Source organism: Sorex araneus, chromosome X (genome assembly GCF_027595985.1).
Source record: "Sorex araneus isolate mSorAra2 chromosome X, mSorAra2.pri, whole genome shotgun sequence".
Lineage (NCBI taxonomy): Eukaryota > Metazoa > Chordata > Mammalia > Eulipotyphla > Soricidae > Sorex > Sorex araneus.
The window spans coordinates 318,971,341-318,980,922 of record NC_073313.1 but is presented as its reverse complement, the minus strand read 5'-3'; positions in this window follow the sequence as shown (position 1 = coordinate 318,980,922).

Below are 9,582 nucleotides of genomic sequence, written 5' to 3'. Positions count from 1 at the left end.
TGCATTGCTTTTGTTTTCTTCAACTTAAGATTTCCTGGACTTCCCCTCCCTCGTGACCATCTATTTCTCAGTCAAGACCTCATTGAAAAGTTATCTCTCTGTAAAACCTTTCTTGACTTTCTAAAACTGGCCTGGGTTCTCTCTCAAATAGCACATACATTCATTGTACTGTTTTAGAATAATCACTTTGTATTTCCTGGCTAGTCATGTGTCCTAAGGAAACATCTTACTCATTTCTGCATCCTCAGTGTCTAACACATAATAAATACTCAAAATACATATTCTCAGGCTGTACAAAAGAAAGGAACTAAAGAGAAAATTCTCATATTGGAGAAAACACTTTGAAATTGTGTTACAATATGAAATGCTGAATTCATATTATAGCTAAGGCATCTGGATGGTACTTTTTAAATCTAATATTTTATTTTATCTATTATTAAATCACTCTGAGATACACAGTTACAAACTTGTTCATGATTGAGTTCCAGTTATACAATGTTCAACACCCTTCTCTTCACCAGTGTATATTTCCCCCCACTAATGTTCCCATTTTCTCTCCTGCCACCACATCACCCCTTGCCATCTACCTCTGTAGTAGGTACTTTTCTTCTCTCTCTCTCTTTACCTCTCTCTCTCCCTCTCTCTCTCTCTCTCTCTCTTTCTCTCTCTTTCGGTACTTTTCTTCTCTTTCTGTCTCTCACTTTCTTTCCTTTTGGGCACTATGATTTGCAGTACAAGTGCTGAAAGGTTGTCATGTTTATCCCTTTATTTCAGTTCTACTTTTAACACTCAATTCTTGTCCGGAGTGATCATTTCCAGCTATCACTGTCATAGTGGAATTCTTTATGGTTTTTATCCTTTTTATCCTAACTGCTCTCCCCCACTCCACCACTTGTAGCAAGTTTCCAACCGTGTCCTTGATTACTATGCTATGTTTTTTATATCCCACAAATGAGTGAATTATTCTATGTTTGTCCCTTTTGCTCTTACTCATTTCACTCGACATAATACTCTACATGTCCATCTATTTATAAGTGAATTTCGGATAATACTTCTTACAAGTTCAGGAAGCCTAAACTTTGTTACTTAAAAAGTAAAGCAAAACAAAACAAAACAAAAACAAAACAAAGGCTTAAATTTGTTCACTGAAAGTTTGGGTAGCTTTTTTTTTTTTTTTTTAGCACTGTCTCCCGTTGTTCATAGATTTGCTCAAGCGGGCACCAGCAATGTCTCTATTGTGAGACTTGCTGTTACTGTTTTTGGCATATTGAATACGCCACAGGTAGCTTGCCAGGCTCTGCTGTGCAGGCGGAAAATTGACGAGATTTTATTTCTTCAATGTTTTTCAGTGACCAATATTTTATTTCTTTTCATGATTGTTGTTTGGGAGGGTTTGTGAAGATAGAATCCTTAAGTATTGATATGCAGGGATATTATAGTTTGTGGAAAATCCTGGTAGCACCACTTCACTTGATTTCTAAGCTATGTGGAATAGAATTTTCCTGCTTTCTTGGAGATAAGGGATGATCTACAGTTCTGTGTGTTTTCAGGACACTGAAAAAACAATTCCAATCTCATTTAGTCTATTATGCTGAGATTAGCATTCAAGAGTACAAGGAGGGAGAGAAGCATTCCTTTCACGATTCTATCTCAAACTTGAGAACCACAATGTGTTCAAAAGCACATGATATGTATATATGTATATATGTATATATGCATATATATATCAGTGAGTAGACACAGATGATGTTCTGTTTTCTAAAGGTGAACATTGCTATACCATCTGCCAGGTTCTGCAGTTGCTTAAAAAAAAGGCAAAAAGAAAATAAATTGGTTGGCAGGATTTGCTTTTCACAAAATTATCTTGATTTTTGCCAATCCTATGTAACAAAATAGGCCCTTGCAAAATGAGTTAGAGAAAAAGTGCTTTCACATTGAGCTGTAGGAAAAAATATAACAATTGTTCTTAGGATTTTTATTTCAAAAAATTCAAGTATGAGTTAGGAAACAAAAGCAAACAAAAGAAATAGAGACTGCTGGGCAACTAAATATGCATTGCTAAAACTAAAAAATTGCTAGTCTTTATAATATAATTGGTACTCTCTGCCACATTTTAAACAGAAAAAGGAAGGGGTTGTGATTTAAAACATCCTGAGTTCAAACTAAGCCCACTCTAAGGATTGGAAACCCGCTGTTTTATTTTAATTTGAACTTAAAGTTACACTCTCTCTCCCCACTTTGCTGCTATAGCTGTTGTGATGACTGGGGTCTCACACACTTTTGTTGTGCTGCTCACACACTCAGCCATGGTGCTTCTCTTAGTTGTTTGCTCATGCACATTCTGACTCTAGTGCCTGCTGATGGTTGCACACCTGGCTGGGTGTTTGCACATATGCTCGCTGGAGTTGCACACATGGGAACAGTGCTCTTGTGCTATTAATTGTAGTGCTTGGCCAGCAGTCACTTTTGTTATGGCGCTCACACACACTTGATTGTGTTATGTCAGAACTCACATGCTTTCCTATGGTGACAGGGATCCTAGACAGAACTGACAGATCCACACTTGGCCCATGTGATCCCATGTCAAGGGTCAAACTTGTAGCCTTATGCTTGCAAGGTAAATTCTTGCCACCAAGCCAATTCAGTTCTCTGAAACCTGTCATTTTAGATGTATGCTAATAAGTATGGAAAGAAGGTATGTTTGGGTTGTAAGCGATATCAATTGCACATAAACAGTTTTCCTCTACTTTAAAGTCAAAGTCTTCACACGGTTAATGTTTGTGAAATATAGTTAATCTAGTTAGTATTACTTTTTAATATTATTTGAGTCATTATCATTACTGTACTATGCTGATTTTGAAATTATTTTGGAAAAGTTTTAAGTGAATTTTGCCAAAGGTATGAAAGGTACTAACTCTGATTTTTTTAAAAGAAAAATCATTTTTTTCAAATAAAATTAAGATACAAATGGGTATGTGGTTGACTCAGGGACATCAAGGATTTTAAAGTCTTGACATCTACCCTGCAAATACAAAAATAATCTAAGGGCCAGCGAGATAGTACAGCAGGTAAGTTTGCATGCCTTATATGTAGTCAACCTAAGTTTGGTCCCCAATATCTCATATGATCACCCAAGCACCACCACGAGTGATCCCTGAGCACAGAGCCAAGAGTAGACCTTGAGCAAGCAGAATGTGGCCCGAAAATAAATAAGAACATAAGAAATATTAATTTTAAAGGATATGTGCAATATATGCTTGTTATAGCACTTAGTACAATAGCCAAGATATGGAAAAAACAATTGCCAAATACCAACTACAGATGAATGAACCAAGAAGTTATGACATACATACACAATGGAATATTATGCAGCTGTAAGAAAGGACATCATATAATTTGCTGCTACGTGTATGGAACTATAAGGTAGTATGGTGAGTAAAATGAGTCAAAAGAAAGGGATAAATGTGGAATGATCTCTCACATCTGGGATTCAAAGATTACCAGTAAAGAAGGAATACAGGACCAAAAAACATCAGTATTGGAGAGTTGGTTCACAGAATGCAGCATGGGGCGGAGGTGAGGGATTAGGATAGGAGAAGCCTTTGGAACCTTTGTCACATGTAGGTCCAGTATCCAAGCTGAGTTTTCTGGAACCTCCTTGAGATGGGGGCAGGCCAAGTCCTCATCCTACTGGAAGTCTTAGCATACAAATGGCCCAGCTGTAGTGACAATCTCAGAGAGCTTCGAATATGCTGAGTCATCCCAGTTCCACAGTTCCTGGAGAGCAAGGATGCATACGCAGTAGCACAACAGCTCTTAATTGAACTGACGGTCAAGTAGAAGCACAGCAAATTAGATGGGAAAGTTGCATAGAAGCCCAACAAACTCAAGGAGCATAAACAATAACACAGCTCAAAAAGCACTTAAGGGCTCAGCAAATTCTCAAAGAATGACTTTAGTAACACCATTTTGAGATATATATTGTAACAATGTAAAGTTATTTTGTCCCTGCTAAGGGGGCTGTCTTGGGGGTGGGTGGGAGGGAAACTGAGGGCATTGGTGGAGGTAAGGTCACACTCCTGATGGGATTAGTGTTGGATGGAACACTGACTGCCTGAAGCAACTGTATTGTAAACAACTTTGTAAATCTAGATTTATTAAAAAAAACTTTAAAGTTTCAAACAAACAAGATTAACCTGCATGAGTACACTTACAAGAAGATTATCTTGTCTTCACAGGTTTTGTATTTGTAATTTGTGGATGTAATATCTACCATCCAACTATCATATGATCTGGAAGTGATCATGTGAAATGAGAAAGCCAGGCGCTAAAATCAATTGCCTGTAGATACATGGCAAAGGATGATGTATTTACATTTGAAGGGAGTAACAAATTATACTGGATTACCGATGGCATGGGGTTTTACCCCCTAACCTCCAGTTATTCCAGGGTTAACTGTAAATTCTAAATACAAGTTGAATAAATGGGTCTTGGTAAAAGTTGTTTTGTGTAGCGTGTCTAGATTTTCTTGTGATTAGAGTTACTAATAAGAGAATCACAAGTTACTTGTGCCATATAATCATATTAACATTTTCTTTTTTTTAATAAATTGCACATACTGCAACTTAAAAGTGAAGTCTTTAAGGCAAAGCATGGAATTATTTAATCAATGTAGTCATTTAATAATAGAGCAATACTATGAAAGACGGACTGGAGCAATAGCACAGTGGGTAGGGCATTTGCCTTGCATGCAGCTGACTCAGGTTTGATTCCTCTGTTCCTTTCGGAGAGCCTGGAAAGCTACCAAGAGTATCCTGCCTGCACGGCAGAGCCTGGCAAGCTACCCGTGGCGTATTCGATATGCCAAAAACAGTAACAAGTCTCACAATGGAGACGTTACTGGTGCCCACTCGAGCAAACCGATGAGCAACGGGATGACAGTGATACAGTGATATTATGAAAGATATTGTAGGGCATTTATACTATATGTTTGTTGGTTAAAAAATATTTGGGGTTTGGGAGTGATCTCTAAATGGGAGTAACTACTGAATACCTTGGTGTGTCCCCCAAATAAACAAAGAAACAAAAACAGATTTGATGATGGAATGTAGCTCAGTGATAGGGAGCACATACTCTTCACGTATCAGACCATGGGTTTAATTCCTACATTACAAACATAGAAAGAAAATTATTTGATTTATACATTACATTAACAGATCGCATATGTGAAACTGTTAGTCACAATATGACATTTTATTATTATCATACTTATGAGTTTCCTATATTTCATCACAGAATTTCACCAAAGGTTTAGTGCAATTTGATATTTTGGGATATTGTTGTTGCTGCTTGGACCACCTGGCTCTGTTCTCAGGGGTAGCTCCAGGTGGTATCCAGGGGACCGTGCAGTGCTGGGCATAGACCTGGGTATTCTGCGAGCAAAGCATGTTTTCAGCCTGTCAAGTTCTCTCTTTGGCCTAAAATTCTGTTAATTCGAGAAATGTTTTATAGCTTTCAAATGGTCCTAAGTAGTACACACACTTTTTGCATATAATTCTACATTATCTAGTATTGAAATTTTTGTTCTACTCTCTCTATGCATTTTCTTGGGGCTGAACTCCGTAATTTACATCATCTGGGTTTCTTGTTCACTGCTCACTGGTTATAGCAGTGGGGAAGACTGACTGGCACCAAAGAGAAGGACAAAGTGATTGGGATGTACTTTCCCAGTTTTTTCTTCTGCTTAATTACGACTGTGTCATATTCTTTTTCAATATAACTACACTTTAGTAATTTTTTTTCCAAGACTATGGACCTTTAAGGCTCTGAAACTTTCTCTTCCTCTTGCTTTCTCAGACCTAGGGATGCACGTGCCCTGTTATTGCTTCTTTGGAATGCTTTACCACTGTTAGTTTATTTAATTCTCTACCTCTCTTAATGAGAAATTTAGAATTCTCTTCAGTTAAACATTTTGAGTGCCCCCTGTTTCTTGTTGGGATTCAATATATATATTTTTAAATCTAGAGAGAAAGTTTTCAATGGTAACTTGATAATAAAATGAAAACAATTTAAACTACATGATAGCCTAGAATAATGGCCTTTAGTTCCCCAAAACTTGGGAAGAAACTCATCTGTATTTCTAGGGCATAATCATGCAATAGAGTTCTACATTGGTTATATCATTATTTTAATGTTTACAAAGTTAATTATTTCAGAAAAAATAAGTCTAGCTTTATGTTCTCTTTTCTATTCTGTTTTTGTTCTTACATCCAGTGTAAATGTTAGTTTAGAGGTCAACAGTTATGTCCTGGGGACTGAATCTGACCTGTTTTCTCTTTTTGTAAATAGTTTTACAATAACATTGTTACACCTTTTTGGGAGGTAGGTTTGTTTTGGAGTCACACCTGCTAGGACTCAGGCTTACACTTGGCTCTGCACCCAGGGATTAGTCCTGGTTAGCTCTGGGGGACATTTGGGTTGTAATAGATCAAAGCCAGGTCAGCTGCATGCAAGCCAAGCAGTTTACCTGCTATAATATCTTTGTAGGCCCTACTTTTTGTTTTTACATTTAGTCTAACGCTGACTTATGTTACAATGGAAGAGCTAAATGTTTGCAACATAAAGCATAAGGTCTTGAAAAAGATTTGCTGACCTCTGAATTAATTGATTGGATGATGTATTTGTCATTTTACTTCTTTTGTCCTATCCAACAATGACAATGATCCTTTTCTATCCTAACTGGCTTCACCACCCCCACCCCCACCTGTGGCAAGCTTCCAACAGTGGACCAGCCCACTCAGCCCTTATTTCTACTGGCCTCGGTTATTAGTCTCATACTATGTGTTTTTTATATCTCATAAATGAGTGTTCTTGTTCTATGTCTGTGCCTCTCCTTCTGACATTTCATTCTGGCTTATACTCTTCATATACATCCATTTATAAGCAAATTTAATGACTTCATTTTTTCTGGTTTGGCTCATTTTATTAAAATCTTTTCTGTGTGTTATGTATTTAATATGGTCTCATACATGTGGCAGCTCAATAATTATTGATTAATGACAGGATGTATGACAAATTGAGAATGTATAAACTCAGTTTTACTCTAAATCCCAAAATTTTATTTCTACTTGTCTATAAGAGTTATTAATTAAGTTTTAAATATGAGTTTGATGTTTTAAAAGTAATCTGGAACATCCACTTAATGCATGATGAATATTATCATGATAGATGCATTTGATTCCATTTATTGATTGATTGAAACTAAAGGACACACTGACACTTTGTTATAACTAACGGTGTTATAAGGATGGTTTTTAAATTAACATTAAAATTAATGCAGTGATAAAATAATCTGAATGTTAAAATTATGGGTCTTATTTTTTCATTTTCTACCTTTTGTGTATTTTTACAAGGTTGTCAAAGAAAAACATTATAATACGAAAATAAGATAATTTTATTTATTTTTAATTTTTTAGTAGTTTTTTCTATTTTTTTAATTGAATCACAGTGATATACACATTTATAAAGTTGTTCATGATTGAATTTCAGTCATGTAATTTTCCAACACCCGTCCCTTCTTTTCTTAATTTTTTTTAATTTTATAAAGTAGTTCACAATATTTTTTTACATTTAATATTTAAACAACAATTCCACCACCATTACACCTTCCCACCACCATATTTCGAGTGTTTTCATCCAGAACCCCAATCCCTAACCCAAAGAAGAACCGAAATAATATAAATATTTCCCTTTAAGGTTGGTTGCCTCCTACTTTGAGTCCAATCAGATGTGGTGTGGTACTCTTGGACTATGGGTAGGGTGTGTCCTACGAAGTGTCCAGGAATAGGTTCACTTGTGGGTGAGGCTGTGAGCTTGGCAGCAGCTGGGTTCTGGAGGTTTTCAGCTTCCGGGGCTGGGTCCCTCTGGGTGTGGAGGGCTCTCACCTGCCCCTCTCTGGGGCACCCTTAGTGAAACAGCCTGGTGCAGGGTCCAGTGGCATGCTCCCTTCTGACAGAGAAGGACATGTGATCTGTATGGTGGCCGATGATGAGATCGTTTGGCACCAGCCAGGGTTGGTTTATGGACATGACTACTGAGTTGATGGAGATAGGGGTGAGGGGGCATTGAGGATACAGGCAGAGGATCTCCATTCCCGGTCCTGTTGAACCAAGAGTTCTCAGTCACGGAGTCTGGCATACCTGGATTTTCTGGGGGTTCACTCATGGGTGAGGCTCGGCCCAAGCATGTGGAAAGTGGCCATGAGCAGGGCAGTGGTTGGGTTCTGGAGATTTTTGACTGCTAGGGTTGGGTCCTTCAGAGCAGGGAGGGGTCTCACCTGCCCCCACCTCTGGGGCTAACACACATCCCTTCACCAGTGTATTTTTTCCACCACCAATGGTCCCAGTTTCTCTCCTGACCCACCACCCCCCACTCTGTGTCCCACTGCTGCAACTATGGCAGGTACTTCTCTCTCTCTCTCTCTCTCTCTCTCTCTCTCTCTCTCTCACTAACTCCTCCTCCTCCTCCTCCTTCTTCCTTCTTCTTCTTCCTTCTTCTTCTTCTTCTTCTTCTTCTTCTTCTTCTTCTTCTTCTTCTTCTTCTTCTTCTTCTTCTTCTTCTTCTTCTTCTTCTTTTCTTCTTCTCTATCTCACTCTCTCTCTACTTTTGGGCAGTATGGTTTGCAATACAAATAATGAAATGTTATCAGGTATATCACTTTACCTGTGTCTTTCTCCCCTCCACACACACTCTTATTTATTTATTTTTTTATTTATTTATTTATTTATTTATTTATTTATATTGAATCACCACAAGATATAGTTACAAAGCTTTCATGATTGAATTTTAGTCATACAATGATTGAACACCCATCCCTCCATTGGTGCACATTTTCCACCACCAATATCCCCAGTAGCTCTCCCGTCACCCCACCCCCTGCCTCTCTGGAAAGCACCTTCTTTCTTACTCTCTCTCTCTCTACTTTTGTGCATATCAGTTTGCAATACGGATACTGAAAGCCCGTCATGTTTTTTTCATTTTTAATTTTTTTAATTAAATCACCATGTGAAAAGTTACAAAGCTTTCATGCTTAAGTCTCAGTCATACAGTGATCGAACACCCATCCCTTTCACCAGTGCACATGTTCCACCACCAAGAATCCCAGTATACCTCCCATCCAACAGCGCCCTCCCCCACCCCCCACCTGTGTGGCTAATGATTTTAACTTTACTTTCTCTTTATGTTGATTATATTCAACGTTTCAACAGGAAACTCACTATCATTATTTGGAATTTTCTCCCAACAATCAGACCTGCCAAAAAGGCAGCATTTGATAATTTGTTTTCCATTGCTGAGAATGAAGAGCATATGAGGTTTTGGATTTCTGGTATTTTAGTAATTAAGTCCAGAGAAATTTCTGCCAGAAATTGCATCATTTCAAGCTCGTACCTTTGGTTAGTGGGCCTTATAGGATGGCAGTCGCCACACCACCACCAGGGAAAGAAAAAGCCTAGAGAGAAAAACCTTTCCCCTCCCGTGGCGGCATGGGGCTGTAGCTTAGTTCACAGTCTAGAGGCATTTCTG